The following is a 16,131-nucleotide window of genomic DNA, read 5'->3' as shown; positions in this document are numbered from 1 at the left end:
CCCCCAAAGTGATTCCCCCAAATTCGAGTTTTTTCTGATTTATTAAAAATACCACTTAACACTTTGATCTTGGTATTATTAACAGGTCTAGTATATGGACAGACTTTGTTTTCAGTGAGAGTGATGGAATGATTACAGACAGTTCGCTGTAATGGACCTTTGTCAGGATCTTATAAACATTTCAAACTGATAAACTACCACAACAAAGATATTATAAATACACCAGATACCACAACAAAGCTGACAATTCTATGACGACTGGATCAGCTTAATTGCAAAATAACTTAGTTTTTGTAATAACAAAAGAAAAACAATTGTGTTGAAGAAATGAACATAAATGAAGGCTGTGCATTGTCCATTAGACTAACTTTTTGCTTCAAACGAATCAATACGACAAATAAGAATAACGGTCGTGTCTAATACAATTCATGTGTCATTGTTGATGAAAATCATACCCTCTGTTGTATTTCTAATTCTTCAATTTATGTCAATAAAAATGAATTAAAGAAGATTGGTAACAGATGTTGATCCCTTGTCAGTGCTCGGGAACATCTAAAACAGTCAATAAAACTGCGATAAAATTCTATATGGAAATCATCGATTGAACTCCATCTTTTAACAATTATGATACGATACATTACAGTCTTGTTCAAATGCAATCCGAGGCTGCGCGGTATCTTGATCCTTAAATTCTGGTGTTTTTTTTTACGTTTTAAACAAAGGGTCTATGAAATGTGGAACAGCCATTCGTTGTACGAATATTGTTAACTATGGCGACCATTTCCGTCAGGGGGGACAACTCTTATTCGTGACTTTCCGTCAGCATTTCGTGAAGTAATTGATCTTGGTCAATTCTACAGTATGACAGAAAGACCCGAACAGTTTCAAACTCGCAAACATTCACGTGTTAAAATGTTTATGCGTTCATGGGACATACAGACTTATAACTCACGTGGTGAATTGACATACTGACAGACTTCATTGATGTATCATGTGTGACTTGTAAAGTTCGTTTCTATTTTAGCTTTGGCTGCCAAATGGAATACGCCAAGATATTTCCATTTCGCAATTACCACAGACACCATGGCTATACATGCTAACATTGTCTATTTCAGACACCTTGACATTCCATCAAATATGCTTCATTAAATTTCTATGATTTAAATACATGCACAGTCTTGTGTATCGTTTAATAGCGAGTTGACTGAATAAGTCTTCAAGGTGAAATAAATCATTTCGCCAAAGGTTAACATAAACATAATTTTATCAACAGCATTCTTTCACCGTAAAGACTGCTTTAGATCAAATGATGATCTAATGATGATGATGATGATGATGATGATGACCACAAATACACCAAAACAACAGAAATGTCCCGAGGGATCAAAAATACACAAATTACAACGTAGAGATGTCACCAGTAGGGATACAAAATACACCAAAACCAACGAGTTCTATGAAAGTTGGGAAAAGCATTAAAACCTCTTACATCTCACCAAATAACTCTGATAAGCAATATATCTTATGTTGATTGATGATAAACTGCCTGTAACTTTGACCACGGCGCAGTTGTACCGTATGTAAAGTACACCCGACAGACGATATGCGCCTCTAGGATAGAGGGGAAACGTATTAATCAATCCCACCTCAAGGCGAACTATTTGAGACGGACAATGTTTTGACCAAGATAGACGTGATTAAGGCTAAAGAAATCATACCATCAATTCACCAGGGAAAGTCCACGTTGTGCATTTGACAATCGATGATCATTACTCAGGAAAACATCTTTCCAACATTGTCCGATTTCCCCGTCATTATCACCAATCATAGTCCTGCACAACAATGCCATACAAATACAATTGCCCGTATTTGGAACTCGATCTTTCTAAACTTTTCTGGACAGGCCGTTTTAGCTTTTGGCTAACTGAGGGTTAGAGGCATTTCATATCCTTCTTATACGTCATTATATGTACCTTTTAGTTGAAATCAACATGATATAGCTATTAGTGAAATTAAATTCATCTCAATCTCATGATTCATAATGACTCCTAGACATAAACTCCGTGTTCGCCGTGGTCTATTTCATTGGAATTTAGAAAGCAATCAGCTATTTCTGTCATTTTCGATTGTTTTTCATCTGTTAATGTCATACAATATCTTTGTGGCAATATCATAACCAGTTCCTAGGTACATTTGTATATCAGCCCTGCCTGCGTAGATCCCCAAGAAGTAATCAGACAGAACTACAATCGGAAAACAATATCTCGTATCACTTTCTTTTTCGCCATGAACACTTCCTTTATTGTTTTTTGCGTGTCCATTCTCTATTATTTACTCAAAAGTTCTAAATTCCCACTAAATGTATTCGCTATTGTCACTATATTCCGGGAAATGCTCGCACTTTTCACCGACTACCATTAGGTAAAATGTATCATATTTACACACATCAGTACACAGTAAAGCACAGTAAATACGATGAGAGAGGAACAGTAAGCGAAAATATTCATTTTATCTGTGAAGGACTTACATTGGTGTTTGAGCGAAAATCAAGCTCTTTTCCATCGGTTACCCCAAAAAATAGGGTCAAATATCTTCACGTAAGAAAACGTGTACAGTGAAACAGCTTTAAAGACCAGCTGGAACAAGCGCTAGACCAAAATCAACAAGGGACAAGCACTAGACCAAAATCAACAAGAGACAAGCGCTAGACCAAAATCAACAAGAGACAAGCGCTCGACCAAAATCAACAAGGGACAAGCACTAGACCAAAATCAACAAGGGACAAGCGCTAGACCAAAATCAACAAGGGACAAGCGATAGACCAAAATCAACAAGAGACAAGCGCTAGACCAAAATCAACACGGGACAAGCGATAGACCAAAATCAACAAGGGACGACCGATGGATCAAAATTAACAATGGACGAGCGCTAGGCAAAAAACACAAGGGACAAACGCTAGACCAAAATCAACAAGTGACAAGCGGTAGAACAAAATCGACAAGAGACAAGCCCTGGACAAAATCAACAAGGGACAAACGGTAGACCAAAATCAACGAGTGACAAGCCCTGGACAAAATCAACAAGGGACAAATGGTAGACCAAAATCAACAAGAGACAAGCCCTGGACAAAATCAACAAGGGACAAACGGTAGACCAAAATCAACAAGGGACGACCGATGGATCAAAATTAACAATGGACGAGCGCAAGGCCAAAAACACAAGGGACAAGCGCTAGACCAAAATCAACAAGAGACAAGCACTAGACCAAAATCAACAAGGGACAAGCGATAGACCAAAATCAACAAGGGAAAAGCGATAGACCAAAATCAACAAGGGACATACGATAGACCAAAAACAACAAGAGACAAGTGCTAGACCAAAATCAACACGGGACATACAATAGACCAAAATCAACAAGGGACGACCGATGGATCAAAATTAACAATGGACGAGCGCTAGGCCAAAAACACAAGGGACAAGCGCTAGACAAAAATCAACAAGGGACAAGCGATAGACCAAAATCAACAAGGGACAAGCGATAGACCAAAATCGACACGGGACAAGCGATAGACCAAAATCAACAAGGGAAAAGCGATAAACCAAAATCAAGAAGGGACAAGCACTAGACCAAAATCAACAAGGGACAAGCGCTAGACCAAAATCAACAAGAGACAAGCGATAGACCAAAACCAACAAGACACAAGAGCTAGACCAAAATAAACCTTCATTGTACATCCTCCTTCATTGTTTGGGAGTTTTTCTCACGTTCTTTCTATCTCCCCTACTTTTTAATTCCGTTGACGTTTTCCTTGACTCTTTCCAACCTTTATAAATGGACTTGGTGTGAAATCCTTTTCCGTATTTATGACGTGCCTGATGGATGTCTACATACATGAATTTTGCAAAATATGTACAATATATTTCATCGTCAAAATTCTGTATTTGTTTAAAATATGCTCCAGTTATAATCGACCCCTATGATTATTCTGGGGTTGGCGTGACCTGTTAATTGGAATATATTCTCACACATTTTTTTTTTTTTTATAAAAAAACATACAACATTTGATAAAGCGCCCTATCTAGCTAACATAAGCCACTCTAAAGCGCTTTACAGTACATAGATATACAATTTTATACAGTCAATACAATTAGCATCTATATATTGATTAATACAATATTGAAGAATTCGCAGGAGCTGCCTTATCAGACGCTAACTACTATTCCTATGCCACCTGGCTAATATCTCCCTATGTATGTATGCCTGTGTGTGTGCTGGAGATGTATTGTGTTCTGTTTGTAGTGGGACCGTGTTTCCAACGGTATCATTTATAGTGCCACATCACTTGAATGCTACAGCACAGATACCGCAACACCAACCCCAGACCATTTTATACTCCATCTGGGTTGTTGGAGTTGTGTGGGCAGGAGAAAAACACTTTCTCTAATATTCCATGAGCACGGCGACTTCGGCGTTTTACATGAAATATTGTTAAAGAACAACCTATCTGCTGTTCCAATAAGTTGTTTATTAACATAAAAATACTTTACAGGCACCTTTTCCATTATATTATATTTCTACATATATTTTTGAACAATCGAAGAAGACGTAATTGTTTTATTATTCGACTTTAAATGTTCATATTTGTACAATATTATAAGACTCTTTCATGTACAGGGGTGTAGGATCGGGAAATTCCACTCGAGAGGTATTCAAATTTGGTAACACACGAGTCTTTGCCGAAACTCTTGAGAGAGTATTTTTCTCTCATTTTAACCACCATTTTGAAAATATCAATTTTCCCCTGAGCTTTTTAGACGAAAACGAATTAGCTAGCCAGATTTAGCATATCCCATATTTGCAAACAATGTTTGCGCAGAAACATGAATCACATCTTTCCAACGTGTACGGTAAATATATTGTAAAAGGCTTCATCACATCGCCATTGTGACGTCACTTCACGCGAAATAGGGTGTAAGATTGAAAAAAAATCCTACACCCCTTAATTACCATGGACAGCTTTTTCTCCCACCCTTCACAGGTTCATTCCCGTTTTTGGTAGGGAAAAGATAAACCTGTCTTGATCTCCCTCGATCAAGACAGCTGACACGCGCTATTACGTCACAGACAACGCACTTCTTTCACCATGACCTTTGACCCTGTGCACTTTCAGCAAAAACGATTACATCATCACCTTTTACACACATGTAATACACATGTAAACAAACACTGTATAACGGCAAGCTCAACATCCCGACAATTCAAAATAGGCGAATGTGTTACCGTAGGAAGAAATGGTGAAAAGGGAAGAATTGTAGATGAAGTTAAACCATTAGGAACGTATGTTATGTACAAAGTGCAATTATTTGGTAACGGTACTATCGTTACAGCGTCGAAGCATGAATTGGTAAAAGGGCTAGCATACGACGAACTTGAGTTTGATATACTTGATTTTGATGTGAGCAAATATCTGAGTGAAATATCCCATGCAGAAACACAGGCAATGCTACATGAGTTAGAGCAGGGACAATCTGAATCAATGTTGACCCCCCGACGATCACATACAACCCCGGCGCCCCCGGGCTCTCCTCAGCAGACGGCGACTGCCACAGCCCCACGCGTTGCCGGTAGATTTGTTAACATGGACGAAAATGACTTAAGAAACTTTGTGGACCAAAACGAGAATATTAACACGAAAAAGAAAACTCTTTGTCATATGAAACTGTTTGAACATTTTCTGAACGACGTAAACGAATTGCGCCAAATGCACCAAATCCCAACTACCGAACTCGATTCGCACCTTTCAAAATTTTTAATTTGTGTACGACAGAAAGATGGTAGCGAGTATCAACCCAGTTACTTAAGAGGGATGCTTGGCTCGTTTGAAAGGTATTTAAAACGTCATAGATATGGGTATAGTTTGATTTCCAGTCATCAGTTCGCAGGTACGAGAGAGGCGCTCAAAACCAAACAAAAAGATTTAAAAAAGAAAGGAATGGGGAATAAACCAATGGCAGCGGATGTTATCACCGATTCTGAAATAAACACTTTGTATGAGACAAAACAGCTAGGTAAAGACACACCTGAATCTCTGCTGAACACCGTATGGTTTAACAACATGCTTCATTTCGGGATGAGGGGAGGAGATGAGCACAGACAGTTATGCTGGGGTGACCTAAAACTTGGATATGACCAGGAACTTGAAAGAGAATTTTTACAATTTAACGAAAGACAGACAAAAACACGGACAGGTATAGACGTTACAAACACAAGGAGTACAAAGCCAGCAATGTACGCGGAACCCGGTAGTGACAAATGTCCAGTAGAAACGTACAAAGCTTACAAGGAAAAGCGACCTGTCAATTTTTGTGATGACGAACACCCATTTTACCTCGGTACGGTGACGCACAGCAAAACTCCCCACCAACGCGACCAGTGGTTTTTGAGAGCTCCTGTTGGGCGCAACAAACTGTTTAAATTAATGAAAACTATGGTGACAAAAAGTGGAATGTTTACTAACAGGTCCGAAAACAATGTTGTGCAAAAAAGATTGACAAATACCAGTGTTCGCAAATACACGTGTCAAAAACTTTTGGACGAAAACATTCCAGATGCACAGGCAATCACATTAACCGGTCACAAAAACATTCAATCTTTGAACAATTACAGAACAGTCAACAATAAACAAAAACAGAAGATGTCGTCTCTTCTCTCAATGACAAATCGCCCAAATAAAACCGTACAAACGGACTTAGGACGACACACTGGGTCTAGTGCACCTACCTCACATCAGCCAATGTCAAACGAACAGTCAACAAATATTACACATGTGACTACAGCGCACAACAGCATGTCCTTGTGCGAACCTGAACGCGTTCGTAAATTAAAATCCAATGAATGTGAAATCCCAAGTATCTTCCAAGGCACAACAATCACTGCCTCGTGCTAAACCTAAAAAAAATATCTCACCCTCTGGTTGAGATATCTCTGTCTATATCACACAGGAGTGATAGATTCTATTATTCTCTCATATCCGGTCATGTACGATATCTCTGGCCATGTCAGATAGCTATGCTTTCTGAGTCTATCTTACATAGGCGTGACGTCACAATTACTCAACAATGACGTGACGTTACGAATTTGGAAAACACCGATGTCGCAATGCGGAAAAGGAAACGTGATGAAATTAAAACCTTTTACGATATATTTCATGGTTACCGATCTTATTCTGGTAGTTGAAATGAGAGAAAAACACTCTTTCATGCCCACGGGTGTAGGATATGGAAATTCCACCCTCGGAAAAGCCTCCGTTTTATCAAAATTAAAAACCCCTCGGGTGGAATTTCCCTATCCTACACCCCTGGTCATAAAAGAGTCTAATAATCTTACACACAGGGAAATGAGAGAAAATATGGTATTTTACATGTAGCAAGGGGTTACCAGTTTCTGAGCCCTTAACGAACAATTTGCCGCTTAAACAAGTAGATCAAACTAACACAACAGTTGTCTTTACAGTGTTTATCAACAATGTTTAGCCTTAAATTTCACTGGAAAGTTATATTGCAATCGCTTCCTCTACTCTACAATCATATTTTTTCCAATCCCTTTGTCGTTATTGAACTACCCCATTGTGTGACCTTTTCGATTATGTGCCCGTTTGTCTATAGCAAACATTGCATATACAATGTATACTGTGATACCGGTACAGTGAAAACAATGAAAATGTATCCGGAGAAAATGTTAACAAAATCATTTTGATGTTTGTATCTGCTCCAATTTTGAATCTCAACATAAACACATACTTACATTACTTGGAATATAGAATAAAACTTACAACACACCATACTTTGTGGCGATGCCTGTACAATACACAGACGAACATGAAAGTCACAGCATTCTGCTGAGCAGACTATCGTCCAATGCTGCATATACATATTATCAAAACGTTTACTTTTCAGGTGTATTTCCATTAATGTTTATGGCTGAAAACGTTAATATTCTTGTGTTTGCTTCATTTTCTTGAATATCCTCGCCATCCACCATACTCAAGGGGCTACACTCACTTCCGGTGCTGCACCCTTGGAATAATGTCATAGCGAAATTGAAGGCACGCAGCTAGCTATTTGATTGTTCTAAGATAAAACAAACTCTGACCAATCGGAAGGCTTATACCTGTCCTTTGAAGATTACAAAGGTGTGACACCCGACTTCAAAGCCAGTCAATGTTACCGTTATGCCACCGACAGATTCGTTTGATGTACGTCTCAGGATCAAACTAGTCTTTCTCGTCTCATTCACAAGGGTGACTTCGATGACTATCACAAATCCAAAGGGCGCAGAGGGCGAAAGTTAGGGACACCCATGAAGTATCGAGGACGTCAACTAAGTGTATATTTTCAATTCTTAAAAACTGATTGAGTCAAAACATTGCGGTATGCGTACATCGATGCAGAAAGGTGAGAGCACAGCCACTGGTGAAGTACAGAAACAGGTACTCAGACGATACATTGCGTCATGATTTGGTACCACTGATAGCAATCTGGCTAAATTACAACTGATTTGTTTTGTAAAAGTGAGAAAAAAAACGAGTTTTTCCATTCCAAAGCGAAGTTTAAACCATTATCTTGGAACCCTTTCTTCTATAAACAGCCGTACACAGCCACATGAGGATAACCTCGCATTGCAACATCTGCAGAATCCACCATAACAACCTGTAAATGTCTGCCTCTGCAGCGATTGATCATGATGTGGAGGGTAGGGGTGTTAAATATCGGAATCCTCCATTCATTAGGTAGTTCGGTAACTGTGTGGAAACAACACGTGATTCTGTTTACCAGAGACATTCTGTTTACCAGAGACATCCTGTTTACCGGAGACATCCTGTTTACCAGTCATAGACATTTCGTTTACCAGAGACATTCTGTTTACCAGCCATAGACATTTCGTTTACCAGAGACATTCTGTTTACCAGAGAAATTCTATTTACCAGCCATAGACATTCTGTTTCCCAGCCATAGACATTCTGTTTACCAGAGACATTCTATTTACCAGCCATAGAAATTCTGTTTACCAGCCAGAGACATTCTGTTTACCAGCCAGAGACATTCTGTTTACCAGCCATAGACATTCTGTTTACCAGAGACATTCTGTTTGCCAGCCATAGACATTCTGTTTACCAGAGACATTCTGTTTGCCAGAGACATTCTGTTAGCCAGCCATAGACATTCCGTATACCAGAGACATTCTGTGTACCGGAGACATTATGTTTACCAGCCATAAACATTCTGTTTACTAGAGACATTCTGTTTATCAGCCATAGACATTCCGTATACCAGAGACATTCTGGTTACCGGAGACATTATCTTTACCAGAGACATTATGTTTACCAGCCATAAAAACTCTGTTTACCAGCCAGCGACATTCTGTTTACCAGTTACATTCTGTTTACCAGACACATTCAGTTTACCAGACACATTCTGTTTACCACAGACATTCTGTTTACCAGTTACATTCTGTTTACCACAGACATTCTGTTTACCCGCCATAGACATTCTGTTTCCAAGAGACATTCTGTTAACCAAAGACATTCTTTTTCCCAGAGACATTCTGTTACCCAAAGACATTCTATTTCCCAGCCATAAAAATTCTGTTTACCAGAATGTCTCTGGTTAACAGAATGTCTTTGGTAAACAGAATGTAACTGGTAAACAGAATGTCGCTGGTAAACATAATGTCTCAGGTAAACAGAATGTCTGTGGTAAACAGAATGTATCTGGCTGGTAAACAGAGTTTTTATGGCTGGTAAACAAAATGTCTATGGCTGGCAAAAAGAATGTCTCTGGTAAAAAGAATGTCTCTGGCTGGGAAACAAAATTTTTATGGCTGGTAAACAGCATGTCTCTGGCTGGTTAACAGAATGTCTCTGGTTTACAGAATGTCTCTGGCTTGTAAACAGAATGTCTGTGGTAAACAGAATGTGTCTGGTAAACAGAATGGCTTTGGTAAACAGAATGTATATGGCTGGGAAACAGAATGTTTCTTGTAAACAGAATGTTTTTGGTAAACAGAATGGTTCTGGCAAACAGAAGGTCTCTGGTAAACAGCCATAGACATACTGTTTACCAGCAATAGACATTCTGTTTGCAAGAGACATTCTGTTACCCAAAGACATTCTATTTCCCAGCCATAAAAATTCTGTTTCCCAGCCATAGACATTTCGTTTACCAGAGACATACTGTTTACCAGCTATAGGCATTCTGTTTACCAGGGACATTCTGTTTACCGGAGACACTATGTTTACCAGAGACATTTCGTTTACCAGAGACATCCTGTTTACCAGAGACGTTCTGTTTACCAGAGTCATTCTGTTTACCAGGGACATTCTGTTTACCTGAGACATTATGTTTACCGGAGACATCCTGTTTACCGGAGACGTTCTGTTTACTAGAGACATTCTGTTTGCCAAAAACATTCTGTTCACCAGAGACATCCTGTTTACCAGAGACACTCTGTTTACCAGAGATATTCTGTTTACCAGAGTCATTCTGTTTACCAGCGACATTCTGTTTACCAGAGACATTCTGTTTACCAGAGACATTCTGTTTACCAAAAACATTGTGTTTACCAGAGACATTCTGTTTACCAGCTATAGACATTCTGTTTACCAGAGACATTCTGTTTACCAGAGACATTCTGTTTGCCAGAAACATTCTGTTTACCAGAGACATTCTGTTTACCAGCCATAGACATTCTGTTTACCAAAGACATTCTGTTTACCAGAGACATTCTGTTTGCCAGCCATAGACATTCTGTTTACCAGCCATAGACATTCTGTTTACCAGCCAGAGACATTCTGTTTACAAGAGACATTCTGTTTACCAGCCAGAGACATTCTGTTTACAGGAGACATTCTGTTTACCAGAGACATTCTGTTTACCAGCCATAGACATTCCGTATACCAGAGACATTCTGTTTACCAGAGACATTCTGTTTACAAGCCAGAGACATTCTGTTTACCAGAGACATTCTGTTTACCAGAAACATTCTGTTTACCAGCCAGAGACATTCTGTTTACCACAGACATTCTGTTTACCAGAGACATTCTGTTTACCAGCCATAGACATTCTGTTTACCAGCCATAGACATTCTGTTTACCAGAGACATTCTGTTTACCAGAGACATTCTGTTTACCAGAGACATTCTGTAAACCAGAGACATTCTGTTTACCAGCCATAGACATTCTGTTTACCAGAGACATTCTGTTTACCAAAAACATTCTGTTTACCAGAGACATTCTGTTTACCAGAGACATTCTGTTTACCAGAGACATTCTATTTACCAGCCAGAGACATCCTGTTTACCAGAGACATTTCGTTTACCAGAGACATTCTTTTTCCCAGCCATAGACATCCTGTTTACCAGCCATAGTCATTCTGTTTACCAGAGACATCCTGTTTACCAGAGACATTTCGTTTTCCAGAGACATTCTGTTTACAAGAGACATTCTTTTTCCCAGCCATAGACATTCTGTTTACAAGAGACATTTTGTTTACCAAAGACATTCTGTTTACCAGAGACATTCTGTTTACCAGAGACATTCTGTTTACCAGCAATAGACATTCTGTTTACCGGAGACATTCTGTTTACCAAAGACATTCTGTTTACCAGCCATAGACATTCTGTTTACCAGCCATATACATTCTGTTTACCACAGACATTCTGTTTACCAAAGACATTCTGTTTACCAGAGATGTAATCTGGTATTGCTACATTCTGTTTACCGGAGACATTCTGTTTACCAGAGACATTCTGTTTACCAGCTATAGACATTCTGTTTACCAGTCACATTCTGTTTACCAGAGACATTCTGTTTACCAGTCACATTCTGTTTACCAGAGACATTCTGTTTACCAGAGACATTCTGTTTACCAGAGACATCCTGTTTACCAGAGACATTTCGTTTACCAGAGACATTCTTTTTACCAGAGACATTCTGTTTACCAGAGACATTCTGTTTACCAGAGACATTCTTTTTACCAGAGACATTTCGTTTACCAGAGACATTCTGTTTACCTGTCACATTCTGTTTACCAGCCAGAGACATTCTGTTTACCAGTCACATTCTGTTCACCAGAGACATTCTGTTCACCAGAGACATCCTGTTTACCAGAGACATTTCGTTTACCAGAGACATTCTGTTTACCAGAGACATCCTGTTTACCAGAGACATCCTGTTTACCAGTCACATTCTGTTTACCAGAGACATTCTGTTTACCTGTCACATTCTGTTTACCAGCCAGAGACATTCTGTTTACCAGTCACATTCTGTTTACCAGAGACATTCTGTTTACCAGAGACATTTTGTTTACCAGTCACATTCTGTTTACCAGAGACATCCTGTTGCTTTTTTCCCGCTCCTTTGAGGCTGTGAAGGTTTTTGATCAATTAGTCATAATCTGGTATTGCTGAGGAGATTAGATAATGGTATTTTCTATCTTTAAAAACGCAACAAAATAGAAATCAATCTTTAGTGTAATCTGGTATTGCTGAGGAGATTAGATTATGGCATTTTCTATCTTTAAAAACGCAACAAAATAGATATCAATTTTCAACGTAAACTGGTATTGCTGAGGAGATTAGATAATGGCATTTTCTATCTTTAAAAACGCAACAAAATAGAAATCAATCTTTAGTGTAATCTGGTATTGCTGAGGAGATTAGATTATGGCATTTTCTATCTTTAAAAACGCAACAAAATAGATATCAATCTTCAACGTAAGATTTCTTTGTAGCAATAATGATATTTTTTCTCTCAGTACAATGGTTTTGACAATTATTGCGATACAATTTGTTGGTAAATAGATATTGAACTTATGTCTGGCTATACTTTGGTGATGTTTTCCTATACTCATTGGTGTATAAGAGATAGACACTCACTTTATAATTGTGATTTTGAATATTTTTCATCGCAAAAGGGGTGAAAAAATAATCAGAGGTTGTTTTTTATAGACTTTTTCTTTTGAGTTCATTAAGGACGTTCATTCAAGTATGAACTATATTCATGGTTGCTGAAAACCGAATGTTCGTACATTTTTAGCTGATTATCATCAGATGATGGGATTTTCAAATCGCCTTTCCTACATAGTCCGTCCGTTATTCTGGCTGTCATTCCGTCCGTCCGACCTGACACTATTCTTATTAGAACTATTCCCAAGAGAGAAAGATCTTTTTCAAATTTCGCCTGAAGTATCGCATTGTCCCTTTTTACACACATTTAAAATGGGACTGAAAAAACTTAGGTGCATTGCAGGCGGCCATTTTAAATTTTTAGAAATCAGGTTCTTTAGCACTTTTTCTAAAAAAAAACAATGGAGAGATATTATTCAAATTTCACAATAAGACATTTAAATCGTTAGAATGTATATCAAAAGAGCTAATAAGCTGATAGAAAGTATGAGAGGTGTGAGAGAGATGATATGATATGCTTTAGCAAATTAACACTCGCATGTGAATAAAAGTTGGTATTTTTGCTTATTATGATGATGATGACATCAATGTGATGACGTCTTTGTGTTATGATGAACATATCAGTGTGTTGGTTAGGGTGATTTTATTATTATACGATGAAGATGATATCTCTTAGAGGTTGATGTTGGCATGAGTGTGATAATGATGAAATCAGTGTGATTATGACGATGCTGATGATGATTTTAGTGTCATGTTGATGAAATTGGTGAGAGTATAATAAGGATAAATATGATGAAGATTATGTCAATGTCATGATGAAAATGTCTGGGTAATGATGAGGATGATTTAAATGTCATATGTTTGTGAAAATGATATCAGTTTGATGATAACGACAACATTGTGATGATGATGATGATGATGACAATGGTGTGGTGATGATAACTGTGAGAATGATGTTTATTTCAGTCAGGATTATGAGTATGATGATGATAATGATATTAGTTTGATGATAACGACAACATTGTGATTACGATCGATATCATTGTGAGAACGAGGATGATTACAGTCGTGATAATAATAATATCGAAAATGTTTATGTTATTTGGATGATGATTTTGTGTCATCATGGAGATATCAGTGTGATGATTATGGTGATGACGATAATGATAATGACGATGATGATGACGATAATGATGACGATGATGATGATGATGATGATGATGATGATGATGATTTCAGTCTATTATGTCATGATATTGATAATGATAATGATGACGATTATGATGATGATGATGATGATGATGATGATGATGATGATGATGATGATTTCAGTCTTTTATGTCATGATGATGATGATGATGATGACTAGGCTCTTATGACGATGAAATCAGTTCGAGTATGATGATGATTTTACTGATGAGGATGATAACGATGAGGATTGTGTCAATGTCATGATAAAGATATCTGGGTAATGATGGTGATTATAAAACATTATGAAATGATGTGCGAGTATGTGTGAATGCAGTTATCGTGTGTATGGGTGTTAGGGAGTATGCAAAACAATTCTATCTGTTTATGCATATTGTACCAGAACTGCCCTTGAAAAATAAAAATAATAAAAAAACAAGAATTCAAAATTAGGTTCTCCATGGTCTATTGTAATGCATATCCTATTTTGGGACTGATCGGAAAACCAAGAAGGCCGACAGGCAGCCTTAATATGTATTGAGAATTAAAGTTTGTTAGCGCTAAAAAGTACTATTTCACATGTAGATTTCCGTTATTGCTCGTATTTTAATTTGAGACTGATTTCCACTTTCGTTAAGAAGCGCTGAATTAATCTGTATCAAATTCCATATGTTGATTTTCAAAAGTACTATTTTGTGCATTTTCATTGTGAGGCTGATCAGAGAAACAAACTGGTCGCTAGGCAGCAATAGTTCAACAGTTCTAATACTTGAAAATGTATAAAATAATGTGAAATGCAGTTGCATTAACAACAAAGAATTACCATCAGAAATGATCGGCTCACGGATTCCCAAAAGAAATATCTGAAGTTTGAAATTATGCCATTTCACAAAAGAAGATAGAATAAAGCGGCAATCTTCCGTGGGTAAGTTATCGAAAATATATCGGAGGTGTTGTTATATCTAAGACTGACCATAAGAGTACATTTTTTCTTTACCTATACTTTCTATATTTTCTTAAATTGCCAATTGACTAAACAATAAAATGGTGGTTAATCAATATTTCGGAATTGGAAAATAATATTGTATGTATACTTATGATGCATTTAAGTCTAAATATCACCAAAAAAATAGCGTTTGTGTGTTATAATAATTTTAACACTAATATTGCACAATCAGCTCAAATCGAGAAATCCTTTGGCGCGTTGTAAGAGCAGTCCTTACAGGCGCTAGCATCTACTCACTACCAACCTCTCAACATTCGACAATACAAACAATATCTTACAAATACAATAACTGTCGAATACATAGCGACAATGAACTATTGTTCTCGCAGCTAGTCTCTCAATACGATTACTGTCGAATATATAGCGACAATGAGCTATTGTTTTCGCAGCTAGTCTCTCAATACAATTACTGTCGAATATATAGCGACAATGAGCTATTGTTTTCGCAGCTAGTCTCTCAATACAATTACTGTCGAATAAATAGCGACAATGAACTATTGTTCTCGCAGCTAGTCTCTCAATACAATTACTAGCGAATATATAGCGACAATGAGCTATTGTTCTCGCAGCTAGTCTCTTAATACAAGTCCTGTCGAATATATAGCGACACTGAACTATTATTCTCGCAGCTAGTCTCTCAATACAATTACTGTCGAATATATACCGACAATGAGCTATTGTTCTCGTAGCTAGTCTCTCAATACAATTTCTGTCGAATATATAGCGACAATGAGCTATTGTTCTCGCAGCTAGTCTCTCAATACAATTACTGTCGAATATATACTGACAATGAGCTATTGTTCTCGTAGCTAGTCTCTCAATACAATTACTGTCGAATATATAGCGACAATGAGCTATTGTTCTCGCAGCTAGTCTCTTAATACAAGTACTGTCGAATATATAGCGACACTGAACTATTATTCTCGCAGCTAGTCTCTCAATACAATTACTGTCGAATATATAGCGACAATGA

The 16,131-nt window shown here is 37.7% G+C and overlaps 1 protein-coding gene across 1 annotated transcript in view; it reads right to left on the bottom strand.

The window, feature by feature from the left end:
- Nucleotides 1-16,131, bottom strand: part of LOC110448943 (neuropeptide Y receptor type 2-like) — a 184,575-nt gene that overhangs the window by 29,938 nt on the left and 138,506 nt on the right. The gene's annotated exons all lie outside the window — the stretch shown is intronic.

Source organism: Mizuhopecten yessoensis, unplaced genomic scaffold (assembly GCF_002113885.1).
Source record: "Mizuhopecten yessoensis strain PY_sf001 unplaced genomic scaffold, ASM211388v2 scaffold4401, whole genome shotgun sequence".
Taxonomy (NCBI): Eukaryota; Metazoa; Mollusca; class Bivalvia; order Pectinida; family Pectinidae; genus Mizuhopecten; species Mizuhopecten yessoensis.
Note: the sequence above shows the minus strand (reverse complement) of the source record. Positions and strands in the feature narration are given on the sequence as shown.